General features: G+C 49.5%; 2 long non-coding RNA genes across 2 annotated transcripts in view; one reads left to right on the top strand and one right to left on the bottom strand.

The window, feature by feature from the left end:
- Positions 1-609: 609 nt before the first annotated feature.
- LOC135976459 (uncharacterized) lies at positions 610-12,322 on the bottom strand. The gene is made up of 3 exons (XR_010593573.1): positions 9,320-12,322; positions 8,549-8,675; positions 610-1,405 (listed from the first exon to the last, which is right to left on the bottom strand). It is a non-coding gene; the product is annotated as an uncharacterized LOC135976459 (long non-coding RNA).
- Positions 2,496-12,778, top strand: part of LOC122174079 (uncharacterized) — a 59,929-nt gene continuing 49,646 nt past the window's right edge. The window contains exons 1-2 of the long non-coding RNA XR_006175405.2: positions 2,496-2,686; positions 4,024-5,252. This is a non-coding gene — a long non-coding RNA (uncharacterized LOC122174079). The remainder of the gene's footprint in view (positions 2,687-4,023; positions 5,253-12,778) is intronic.

Genomic DNA, 12,778 nt, shown 5'->3' with positions numbered 1-12,778 from the left:
AATCTTACTCCCACTAATCGCTCCAATTGCATTTCTCATCTGTAGGGCACTTTAGCCGTAATGCCCTGGGATGGACGGAAGTACCACTATGGCTCCTTTTATAGATGGACAAACAAAAGCAGGTGAAGCGACTCATCCCAGGGCAGTGTCAGAATGGGGTTAGTGTTCAAGAGCTCTTGTCACCCAGGCCCGTGCTCGCATTACTAGAGTGTAACTCTTTCCAGGCCTAGATTCATCCTCGAAGCCAATCAGCTCAGCTCATTCCTGGTGCCTTCCAGACCGCGCTGCGCTCAATACACCGAACCTTTCATGTGGAGAGCCAGGGCCGGCTCCAGGCACCAGGCAACCAAGCACATGCTTGGGGCGGCACCTGGTAAGGGGCGGCCAATCTTGGGGTGGCGGGGGGCAGCGTGGCGTGGCATTCCACGGGGGGGCACTCTGGCGGCGCGGCGCTCGGCGTGGGGCGCGGCGCTCGGGGGGGGGTCCAGCGGCGTGGCGCTCGGTGTGGGGGGGGCGCGGGGCGTGGCGCTCGGTGTGGGGGGGGTTCCAGCAGCGCGGCGCTCGGTGGGGGGGGGGAGGCTCCAGCTGCGCATGGGTGGGGGCGGCGCGGGGCGGGGGGTTCCGGTGGCGTGGCGCTCGGCGCTTTTTTTTGCTGCTTGGGGCAGCAAAAATGTTAGAGCCGGCCCTGTGGAGAGCTAGCAGCTGTACTGAAACACCTCCCTTCTGGCTGGCTAACAAATGCCAGCTCTAAATGGAGAAACCTATTGGGCTACGTTTAATGCTGGTGTCAGCAGGCATAACTTTTGAAGCGGATGAGGTGTAAGGGCCAAATTCAAGCCAGAGGCCTTTTTCTGGTTCCAAATGAAATCAATGGCAAAGCTCCCGTTACCTTCCATGGGTTTTGAATCAGGCCCATACAGTGTAACCACACGTAAACAACGTGGAGGACTGGAAGTTCATATTCTATCCTCTAAAGGAGAAGGGCTAAAAATGGGGCGGTGGCATTGAACAAGAGTTTGGCTGCTGAACACCTTGGCACAGAGGAGCACTGGGATGCAGAGCTTGCCTGGATCAAAGGGAATTTAATTAAAATTTCCAATAAAGCGAGATGAATGGATCCAGTGCCCCGCAAAGAAGGCTCCTCTCTGCATCTGCATGCGCAGAACCCATTTTTATTTTCAAATATGGCCGATGATCCGTGGTCGGGAGGGAAAGCCATAGAGACCATTTAATAACTTCTTTGTGTCTCTGATCTTCCACAGCCCAAGGGCTCTTGGGGAATCGTTGCCTTCCTTCTACCATTTGGTTCCTTTAAAAAGTTGGCACAGTCCTCACGATTCCATTTGCATCGGTTCATCATGCAACTTGACAGGAATGAGCTGGTAGGATCCAGCCAGCGTGGTTCCTGGAAAAGTGAAGCACATCTAACTATGTTCCGAATCCTAGCTTTGCAAACTCAGAGCCAAATTTTGCTGCCCTTCTTTACGTCAAATGGTGCTTTACTCTGCTGTCAAATCAATTTCCGTGGGACTAGTGGGGGAGCTAGGGAGTACTCGGGCAGAGTCTAGTCCTGAGACAACAATGTAAACAAATCTCATAGCTCCGGGCAGAAGAGGATCAGCTGGGTGATCCAGGAAAGAACTTCCCCACCCTCATCCCCTTGCACAATTTACTACCCGTAATGGGTTGTTTTCATCTTCCTCTGAAGCATAAGATATTGACCATTGTAGGAAGCAGGATGCCGGACTCAGTGGTTTAATCCAAGACTCGGTTTAACCAGGGTGGCAAATTCTATGTTTCTAGGATTTGAGGGACTTCTCCCAAGGTAGGCAAATGTGAACTTGAACCTGCAATGGGAACATTCCCCCACTGCCCCCCATGTATTCTTATAGACCCTAACACATGTTAGGTGCTTACCCGCATGCCTCTCCTCTCTCCCTAACAACTCCCAGGTCTTCTCCCTTCTTAACATAGATGCCTTCGGGGGAAGCTAGAGTTGAGGAAGGTGCACATCTCGGGTCAGCTGTGCAAATCTCCTCAGTCCAAGTTCCCTGACCTTTTGCTAGCATGGTCTGATGTTCCTGAATGTGTTGGACCTCAGAGGCTGAGTCCATGCACATTTGGAGGTTCAGGTGACCACTCTGCAAGTCTGATGTCTGTCCCAGGAGAGGAAGAGAAGAAATGGATGTTGTAGGCTGCTGGCCTGCCTCTCTAGCCCTGGAGGGACTGATACCCCACTCGAAGTCTTCAAGCCCTTGCCTCAGGGGGGCGCTGTTTATTAATTCAAACCTAAAACTCACCCCAAACAGGTTGCAGGGCCTCAGAGCACTTTCTCCTTGCATCTCTTCCACGCTATTCGGGACCAGACGCAGGAGCCCACTTGCTTCCTATACCTCCTCTCCAGAAGACACCTCAGTCCTGCTCAGCTGGGTCTGAGACTGGAACAGGGCTGGCAGGCCCATTAGCCTTCGTTACCGATGTATTAATAGAAAAATAACATTTCAAACCCCTGGTGCTAAATAAATTGGGCTGGCTTTTCCTACTAGAGAATCCCAACCCCTCTGCTTGTGAGCGTGACGCCTGCACTCAGTCGCCTGCCTGCCCTCCCCATGTTGGCATGCCGCAAGACAGAAGCTGAATTGGAACAGCTGCTGGAATTCCTAGGAGCTGGTGGCTGGCAGGAGCGGTAAGTAAATCCTTTTGCTGCACTGTTGTCTCCTGAAAGGCCTCATTCAAAGCCCGTTGCAATCAATGGACAGACTCCCATTCACCTCCAGGGCTTTGGATCAGGCCCTACGTGTGGGATTTGGAAATTTCATGATCAAAGAAGAAAACATTCTTTCCACTTGGTGCACCAGTGGCCTGGAAACACGTTCTGTGGGCATGGGTCATGTGAGGGCAGGAGGGACTTTCTATGTTTTCAGACCACACAGTCTGCATTTTGCTTATTGCCAAGGGCCTTATAATGATTGGGGCAGGTCCTCTGCTGGTGTGAATCAGCTTCGCTCCATTGCTGGGATAGTCCTTAGAACTGCAGACTGTTGACACCCAACTTCAGAACCAAATTGAGTTCAGTGGAGCGCTGCTGCTTTACACCGCCTGAGAATCTGGCCCATTATTCTATACAGAAACCAGAACAGAAGTTACATTCTCAACATGGGACCGTCTGTGTTAGTCTCAGGAGAAAAAAAAAAAATCCTAAACAAATCTAGACATTTTCATCGATTGCAAAATATATAATTCTAAGAAACCTGCAAAGGCCAAAAAATGTGAACTCCTTAGAAGTCAAAGGGATTCATCCTAAGAACTTGAGCAAAACTTTTATTTGCCCTGACAACTTTACTGACAATGTCCTGGGAACTTATTGGAAAATCAACCAGAACACTAAGGGTGAAATCCCCATCTGTGGAGACAGCCAGAATAAGGCTTAGAGAACATTTATGTCCCACTTCAACACTCAAAATAGGGTGTAACTGGCACCGGGACCTTGGGCTAGCTCTGCACAAGGATGAGTTTCACCTAAGGAACCAATACCCAAACCTTTCCTCCTCTGTGCTCAAGCAAACCACTGTTGACTTCAAATGAGGGTGGAACAGATGTAAAGAGCTCATGATCTGGCCCATTAGGAGGGCTTCAGAGTCCCTTTATTTGAAGAAAAACAATGCGCTGGCTGAGACCCATTGTCAGGGATCCGCAGGTACCTTGCAAACATTAATTAACCAGGGCTCTCATCTGCACTCCTCTCTCTGTCTGTCTTAGTTTGCCACCCGTCACTGTGGCATCTGAGGGCCTTCCATGAAAACTCAATAGCGAAGTCCCTAGTGCAGTTCTCCGGCACTTCGCCCTTGATGGGGTCAGAACTCTGTTTCGGTTAGGTTTCTGGGGGAGGGGTTGGGGTCTCCTCACTCGGGCAATATGTCCACTGAAATCAAGAGCCGCATTACTGTTGGTTTTGTGGATTTGGGGTTTTCTCCTGCTCCATAAGCCCCAACCCACTGGTTTATATGCTTTCTTTTTTCCCAGCATGCCTTGCCCCAGACTTGATACTACAAATGGGTGCCTGGGGGACTACATTTCCCCGCCTGCCTTGCTCTGTGGTTAAGAGAGAGACAGAGAGAGATGAGAATGGCTGGAGCCATCCTGAGCCAGCATGGTCCCATCACCCTCGAGGGGAGTTCCAGGCAACCCCTGCTTATGGAGCTGCAACCTCAGGCAGCCTTAAGCCACAACTACTTCACAGAGATCGACAGGGCCGCCCAGAGGATTCAGGGGGCCTGGGGCAAAGCAATTTCGGGGGCCCCTTCCATAAATAAAAGCTGCAATACTATAGAATACTATATTTTCGTGGGGGCCCCTCTGGGGCTGGGGGCCTGGGGCAAATTGCCCCCCCCTCTGGGCAGCCCTGGAGATCGAGGTCTCCCACTCAGTGACCAACCACCTTCCCTACTCCAGCAGCATTTTTAACGGCAACCCTGGACCAGGTGAGTGGGTTCTGGAGGGTTTCTCTTACAAGCTGCAGAGGATCTCTACACTTCATTACAGCAGAGTTAAGATAAAAATTGTAGCGAGAACATCTAATGTCTGGTCTCATCAGCCGTAGAGCTGTCTGACCCACAGAACAACGGGCTCCCTTTCTGGTGAAATTTGCCCCGAAAAATGAATCCCGCTTTTTGACCAGCTGTAGTTGGCCAGAAGCAGAAGCACTGACATGGGGGCTGTGCTTAAGTCTATCCTCCGCTGATGTGCTTCACACCAGCTAAGGATATGCCCCATAGTACTCCCGGCAAGTCCCAGCCTAAGAAGAAATAGTCCTCTCTCCACTAGTTCCATTCCTATGAAATCACTAGCCTGATTTGAAATCCATAGGGGTCGGACACAACCAGTCCTCCCAGCGAACCTTTCTGAGTTCACCCACTACTGAAAATCCACCAGCACCAGTCCTAAAGGAGTCAGGTGTGCATCAAGCAGGATGCTTTAGAAGTTGCTTGGAGGTTAAAGTTTAACTCCTAGTTCTAAATATCAAACCTGAATCTGGATTCCAGTTTCACTGCTGGCTTCTTTCTGTAAACTTTGCCAAAACAACTCCCCTCCCACAGGGCAGGATCTAAACACCCCATCGGGTTAGTGAGAAATTCAAAGTCTACCTCTGGATCTGAATTGTGCAGTCCAGTCCCAGATGTTCAGGGAATATTGCAATGATCAGTGCAGGCAACACCGCTGCCCATAAGTGGTGCTGTATCGTTATCTGAATAGTAAGTTGTTGTCTTGTTTTGATATTAGGTTGCCTTGTTTTGGGGGGTGATTGGGTAGAGGGCCGGAGGGAGGTAGAAGTTAAGTCTTGCCTGCGTGTGCTGGAATTGTCACTCACAGCATTCCAATAAATCCTTTTTTTCTGTAAGCGAAGATTACCATGGCTGAAGTGGAAGAAATATTGCTGAACTCAATGTGAAAAGTTAGTCTTTGTTATCAGTGTGTTTATTAGCCTGATCCTAACTTTTAAAGCTCGTCAGAGTGAGTGCAGCCTTTATCATCCCTGGGGTTTTACCCTTCCATTCATGGTAAAGTATTTTCATATCAAACTTGAACTTTTAACCCTTTTGGGCAGGCCAGTGAGGCCAGGAACAAGAGGTCAAACTTTGTCCTGTGGTTGCCGTTCGCTGTTCGCAAATGTTACCATCTTTAAAACGAAGGTTTAGAAATACCTCACTATTTAAAAATGTTGTTAAAAGTTGGAAGCTTGTTAAGGAAACTCTGCATTGTCTTGGGCTCAGTCTGAATTTCAATCTGCCTTCAGATTTTAAAAAAGCAGTTCAGATAGAACAAGAGATGTTTGTTTCCCTCCCTTCCAAACGTGCATTCTACGTCATACTCTGCACCAGGCTAAAATGAATATGTATATTTCAGTGACTGAAAGAGAAGGAAATCAATTTGCTGATCTGAAAGCAGTGGGCACTGAGCTCTTTCAAGTCAAATCAATTATTAGAAACAAGGGCTGTTATGATGTCAGGGCTTCCTGAAAACCCAACACATTTCTGAATAGATCACAGCCTCAATGGTACTTTGTTCAAATAATAAAATATCGATCGGCAAAGTACTATGAAGGTTGTTACAAAAGTTAGCTTTCGACAAGGAGCAAAATCCTGAGCTCCTTCCACAGGAGTAAGGACAGGGTAAAGAACAGTGTAAAGGAACTGGCCCTGGAGTTGTAACATTTGTACTTGATTTCAGTGTATGTACAAGTGAGGGATCGCTAGAGCTGGGGTAGCATGGACAGTGTGCCGATTTCCCGACTGCACCTCTATCTGACCTGCTCCTTGTTGCCTGGGCCTAGGTTTCTCTTGAACAGAGGCTGAGTATCCGGCCAGTCTGTGTGGTGGTTGTGGACAAACAATCCATTAGAAAAGCTGGTTGCGGGTTGTTTTTTTTAAATGTTGAGGGGGGAAGGAAAAAAAAAGGGGGAAATTTTGACAACATTTTCAGGACCTATCTTTCATGCATTTTGACCAGCTCTATGCAAGGAACTAGGATGAGATTTACAAACCCATTCTGCTTCTGATCTAAAGGGAATGTGAAGCCACAGTGGTTGCCATTAAAAAGTCAACGTTTACCAAGGGTTGCCACATAGCAGCAGCTGAGATGCTGCTATATCCCCCACCCTGTCCTTAAAATAGGAAGTCACTATGATGTTGTATATGCTACTGTGTGGGAACAGGGGAACAATACTATTTTTTAGCACCTTTAAACCTGGTATGTCAATGCCTTTGAGTGGTACCTCACTAGAGCTCCGTAAGGAGGTGTAGCAGGGCGCGGCAGGGCCCCCTTGCTCCTGCATCTGCTAAGTCCACAAAGTCACTCTGAGACCCTCAGGTTAGTACCCACTGGTGCAGTTTAGTCACTGGCTTGTTCCCACCACCATTTCACCATGTACAGTTGGCCCTTCACCATCTGCAGGCAGGAGGGAGGGACGGGAGCGCTACCTCCCTGCTGCCACTCCCTGCCTTTCCCTTTCTTTTTGTCTCCTCCCTCCAGCTTCCTCCCCCTGAGGCTTTTATACAGCCCCAGGCTAATTAGGCGGCAGCTGTCTCTGCTTCCACAATTAGAGCCAGGTTATCTCTAGCCAGCTCTAATTTATTCCCCTAAATAGGAGCTGGCATGACAGAGGGCTGAATCAGCAACCCTTTGCCCAGCGCCCTGTCACAGGAGGATAGTTACAGAATTATTGTCCCCATTTTACAGCTCCGGAGACTGAGGCACTCGAGATTAAAGTGGCTTCCAAAAGTTATACAGTGATGGGAACAGAACTCAGGCATCCTAATGCCCTGTCCCCATCTCTAACCACCCTGCGCAGGGCACACAAGACGCCACCCACCAACTCAGCTCCCATTGTCCCTTTCAGACTCAGAGGTTCCTCACCCAGAAAGTAAAGAGCTAGAGACGTGAGAGGCCCATGCCAGTGACAAGCCAGTGCCTCGACTGTCAGCCATTTGTTCCAATTCCCAGTATCAACAAGAACAGCACTGGCCAAGCCTGTCCTTGGAATAACATCAGGGACAAAGTAATGATGAGTATCATTGCCAGTGACTTAAAGGATGACATTAGCAATAAGAAGCAAAGGAGAGCTGGGAAGAGAATCTAGGCCTTTGATTCTTTCCACGTCTCCTTTCTTGGCTGCATTGTGGGTGAGGTTTGTGTGTGTCCTTGACACTGCATTAAAGCTACAGCTGAGACCACTATCACTTTCTTCCCAGACATTCCTCAAACACAACTGCGGACCTGACCCATCACTGCTCTCAGCCTTCATGTGGTGGAAGCAGCTGCCGGGCCGGGGGAGTGGGGTGGGAGAAGGAGAAACCTCACTGTTTATTTTCATTCAGAGTCGTATTGTTCCCATTATTCCTGTGAATGTTCAATACTAACGAACCCCACCATGGGTGTTTGTACAGATGCATGTGGGTCTGTGTTTGCATGTCTGGCAGAGCGTGGGGATAAAGTGCATGTGTTTGTGTGTTAGAGACAGGGAGACCGCAGAAATGTTGGGGTCTAAGTTTGTCCCGGATAAGCCTCTGTCCATTGGCAAACTGATCCAAACTCTCTGAACACCTTGGGGCTGAGACTCTCCCCAGATTGGTGGCACCTGGGCAGCATTTCGTCAGGTGAGTTGTCACTTCTGGGCTTGGTACAATGTACTGAGACTGCCCCACTGGGAGGTTTCAATATGGCTTGTCAGGCACATAGAGACCCTCGAGGGGAAGGTTCTCAGGAAGCACACAGCAGGATTATTCTATGTGGATTGCTGTCCCCAGCCAAGGCTCAGCACAGGAGAAGTACATAGAGCAGCAGAAAAGAGTTCCCATGGTATTTCTATGGTGCCACTGAGGAAAACCTCTGGCTCTGGGCAGAGGTCGGGGTGTAAATCAGGCTCCCTGGTGCTCCGGGAGATCCTGCTGCACTCACTCACCTGCGGTGCAAGGGAGTCTGAGTTCGGGCGACCTACCTGCTTAAGGAGCTAGAAGGAGGTATAAGTAAATTGAGGTTAAAACAGCCCCACCTTCGTTGGCTGAGTGTAGGCGTTGGTGTCTAAGGTAATGTCACGTAGACCATCTTATGCAGCACTTCCATATTGGGGCCTCCAGTCTCTCTCTTTCTCTCTCACCCTCCAGGTTTTCTCTTTCTTGCTGCATGATAAAATAAATGGATCCTTAAGAACCCTGGGCCCCTTCCCTCCCTGCTTGCCACCAGATAGGAGTAACGTCCCTTGGCCTCCATTCTTAGGCCACCATTTTCCAAGGTAGCCTTCAGGAGGAGCAGCGAGAGAAGGTGGCAACTCCAGCAAGGCATCAGCCGCAATGCGCTCAAGCAAAGCCTTGCTAAGTAGCTAGTCATTATAAACCTGCCATTAATACGACTCTGCCATTCAGAACCGGGCTGTGACCCACCAAAGCCGACGCTATCTGATGCACATTCTTCACAGAAACATTTCAGGCTATTTTCTTTCAGAAATACCCTGTGGTTCATCCCCCTCCCCCCTCCCGGCATGGTTTGTACGTCCCAGAAATTCTGCAGCTTCCCCTAGGATATAAGGCAAAGGGTAAAATGGCTGCAAAAACAGGCACCATTACCACCGTCCACAGTTTGGGCCGTGACAGCAACTTCTCTTGAAAGTGGGCCCGTTCCAGTGCAAATGTTGCACAAAAACCACAACCAGTTTTCTTGCAAATATTTTGTGCACTGCTGCAAATTGTAGGCTGACCCAGCGAGGCTCTTACAGGGTTTGAGTCAAAGCCCAGGGGAGTCAGTAGGACTCTTACCACTGACTTACAGGATCATTGGATCAGGCCCATTCTGAGCATCCTCATCCCGCCTTGACTTAGAATCAGCACCCTGGAGGACCAGGCCAGTTACTGAGAAATCCCCGGGACAGCAGAAACCATCTTCCTTTTTTGCATGCAGCTGTAACACTTGCGTGTTAGTTTTTACCTTCCTTGTTGTGAATTTTATGCACTTCCTGTTCCAACAGGAAAATGACATCACCGTGTCACCCGTAACACTTCCCCGCTTAAAGCAAAACACCTATGATCTTAACGAGGACTGAAAAACTCCCTTTGTTTCATAATCAACAGCTCCAGTCATGAGAGATAGCGGGGTAGCTGATTAGAGTTTGGATGGCTTTGGGAGTTTAGGAGAAGCTTATTGTAAATCAGTGAAGATACCATCTCTAAAAACGTCCGCATACCTAATTATATGCATTCAGCCACAGCTTTCGGCAGCAAAAGCAGAAAACAGCCCAAGAAAGAACTTTAGTTCCTGCTTCTCCAAAAGATAACCATAACCATACATGACTTGACCGGGAAAGTGACTTGAAACAGGTTCTGATGCAACAGCTGTGTTTAAAGCTGTGATTTTCAAAGGCGCTGAAGTCCAACCCCTCATTGAATTTCAGTGGGATTTCGTCTCCTAATGCTCTTGGGTTTTGGGGGGGTTTTTTCCCCTGAAAATCCCACCTAAACCTCTTGCACTTCTGGACATTGCAGGCAACTCAGTTGGTCTCTTGCAGTTGCCTAGAGATGAAAAGTAGCAATTGCTGGGATTGAGCGTGAGATCAGACGTCAGGGCTCTTGGGTTCAGTCACTAACTCGCTACAAACCTTAGACAAATTACCTAACCTCCCTGCGTCTCAATTTACTTGATTATAAAATGAACCCGACAATAATGACCTACTTCGCGGGGGTGTGTGTGTGACCCTTAGGGCATGTCTACCCGGCACACCTCTTGCGGCAACATGGAGGGTCTGTGTAGTTACAAGTGGCAGTGAAAAGTATGCTGCATCCACACTGGTAGATAGCTACACGTTTCAGTGAAAAGCTCTGGCGGGGGGGAGGCAGTGGGATGAAGCTTGATCGCTGCCAGAGCCTTTCCCCGCTGCCGGAGTCTTTCTTTGTGTCACGGTAGGACTTCAGCAGTGGGGAGACGGTGGCAGTGTAGACGGGCGAGTAGCGCGCGCTGCAGGGTACATACCCAGGTACATATTCACAGGGTTCAGAAGTGACTTTATTCTGCTCACCGAAACAGCGCCTCATCGTCAGCACTGCTACTTAGACCTGCGCTAGGAGAGGCGTGCAGTGTATGGACTCTACACACTACCAAAAGGAGAGTACAGTGTCAATGTATCTTAAAACAGTTTACGTCTGATGTGCTTTGAGATCCCAAGATGCAAAGCGCTATACAAGTAGAGAGCAACGTGGTTACATGTACACATGACAACACACGGAATGAACGTACCAGGCACACACTTCATACCTCAAAATGACACGGCCTTCTGAACAAATCAAGGCAAAACCACTTGCGACCCAGCCTAATCAACTATAAGGATTGGTAGGAGGAGCCAAGAGGGCCAAGAAGCTGGCACACCAGGCCTGTGAGGAAAGTGGTTTCTCTGGCTTTGACCTCTGACAATGGGAAGCATTCCTGTCATTGCTCAGGCTCTACAGCAGCTGAGAAATAGCAAGGAAAGATGAGAAATGGCCCTGGATTGCTATATATAATATCCATAATAGGATGGGTTTGTAGACATATGGTACATGTAGCAGAGACAGACTGGGAACCACTTTGTTTAACCTCTCAGCCACTCAAGTACTTGGTGAAATCACTGTTTACTGTCTCACTGTGTGCATAGCTCCCTGGAGAGCTACAGGGCTAACCTGTGGTAGGGTAATGACTGTGAGTACTAAAGCAAATATTAATGAGGTCTGGCAGGTGCCGGGAGATGAGGGCTCTGTTCCTGAGCAATGCTAGCAGTCGTGGACCCAGTGCAGCAACCTGGCTGGCCTGGTGGAGCTGACATGAAATGCAAGGAGCGGTCATAAGGAAATGTACAGCTGCAAGAAATAAATTTGCAGCCACTACAACGAATATGGCATCTTGAAAGCAGCCCAGAGGGGGCTGGGTGGATCTCCCAGACGATTCACGGGCGCAGTGGGCTAGATCCTCAGCTCATGTAAATTGGCATGGCTCCACTGAAGTCCACGGACCACCACCTATTTACAGCAGCTGAAGAGCTGGGCCAGGATCATCTATTTATTTCTTCTGAGCCCAGTGCAAGCTCAAAGGCTGCAGAGGCCGAGGGATTTGCATGCTAGTTTGCCTGGTTGTGCCAAAGAGGCTGGTACATCGCTCTCAGGGCTGATTAGTATGGGGTAAATCCTTAGCTGGGGTAAATTGGCTAATGAAGCTACCCCACCATATCCCAGCTGAGGAGCTGAGCGTCAATTTGCCCCATCCCTAGAGTGTTCCCTTTCTTGCAGTGAGTGCAGCTGAGAGCGTGTGTCTTTTTAGACTCTGGGACACCCCGTGGTTCCTCTGCTCTCACAGACCAGGGCTGCATGATCTTTTGCTTCCAAGAGACCTTTCAGCCCTTTGAGCTGGGTTTCTGGTTGTGAGAGCACTGTGGGCTGTGATTGGTTATCTCCCGGGAGAGGTGGCTGGAGCCATCAAGATCTGTTCTTAACAATGGTTTCCTTTCCCAGGCACCTTTACAAAAAAAAAAAAAAAATTCTTGCAGGCTTTTTCCCAGCCCCTCTGTGCTTTTCCTGCCTAGCCTGGTGTGTTCCTTCCCCCACACATCTTCCTGGCTCAGTGATCATCCACAGCTTTCCGTCCACCACCCACTCCAGAGAGGTTCCTCCCCGTAAAAGCATTTCTTCTGGGGCCCACTGTTGATTTATCCCACTTATGGTCCACCCGTGGCTCTCATTCAAACAGCTGGGTTCTTGTGCTGTGCTCTCTGCACAGCGCGGGGCTGGAAACCAACACAGTCATCCCTCCCCGGGCCACGGTGGGAAATCACTCGCTGCCTCCTCCCGTTGCACAACCCGAATCAAAGAGATTTGTCGTCCAGACGTGTTGAAAAGGGTTACAAGCGGCGGCTTGCTGGGCGCAGTGCAAACGAGAGAGCTCACCCCCCTGCCCCCCCGAAGGAAGGGAAAGGTGACCCTGGGGAGCGTCCAGTTGGTGCCGGGCTGTATCTGGTGTCACATATTGGGCATTGCAGTCACTTGGGCTCTGCTACTTTAAGATACATACCGGAGAACAGTTGCTGCTGAGATACGGCAGCTGCCCTCAGCAGAAAGCGAGGCTCAAGCTACAGATTCCACAGACATCACGAGGATGCAGATGTGGCCCCAGACGCGGAGTTTGGCATGGGGCTGTGGCCCGCATTTAATAGAAAAGACACGGCGCTTTCTCCCCCAGCTCCCTCAAGGCCTCAGTTCACAATAGGTTT

This window comes from Chrysemys picta, chromosome 18 (genome assembly GCF_011386835.1).
Source record: "Chrysemys picta bellii isolate R12L10 chromosome 18, ASM1138683v2, whole genome shotgun sequence".
Lineage (NCBI taxonomy): Eukaryota > Metazoa > Chordata > Testudines > Emydidae > Chrysemys > Chrysemys picta.
Note: the sequence above shows the minus strand (reverse complement) of the source record. Positions and strands in the feature narration are given on the sequence as shown.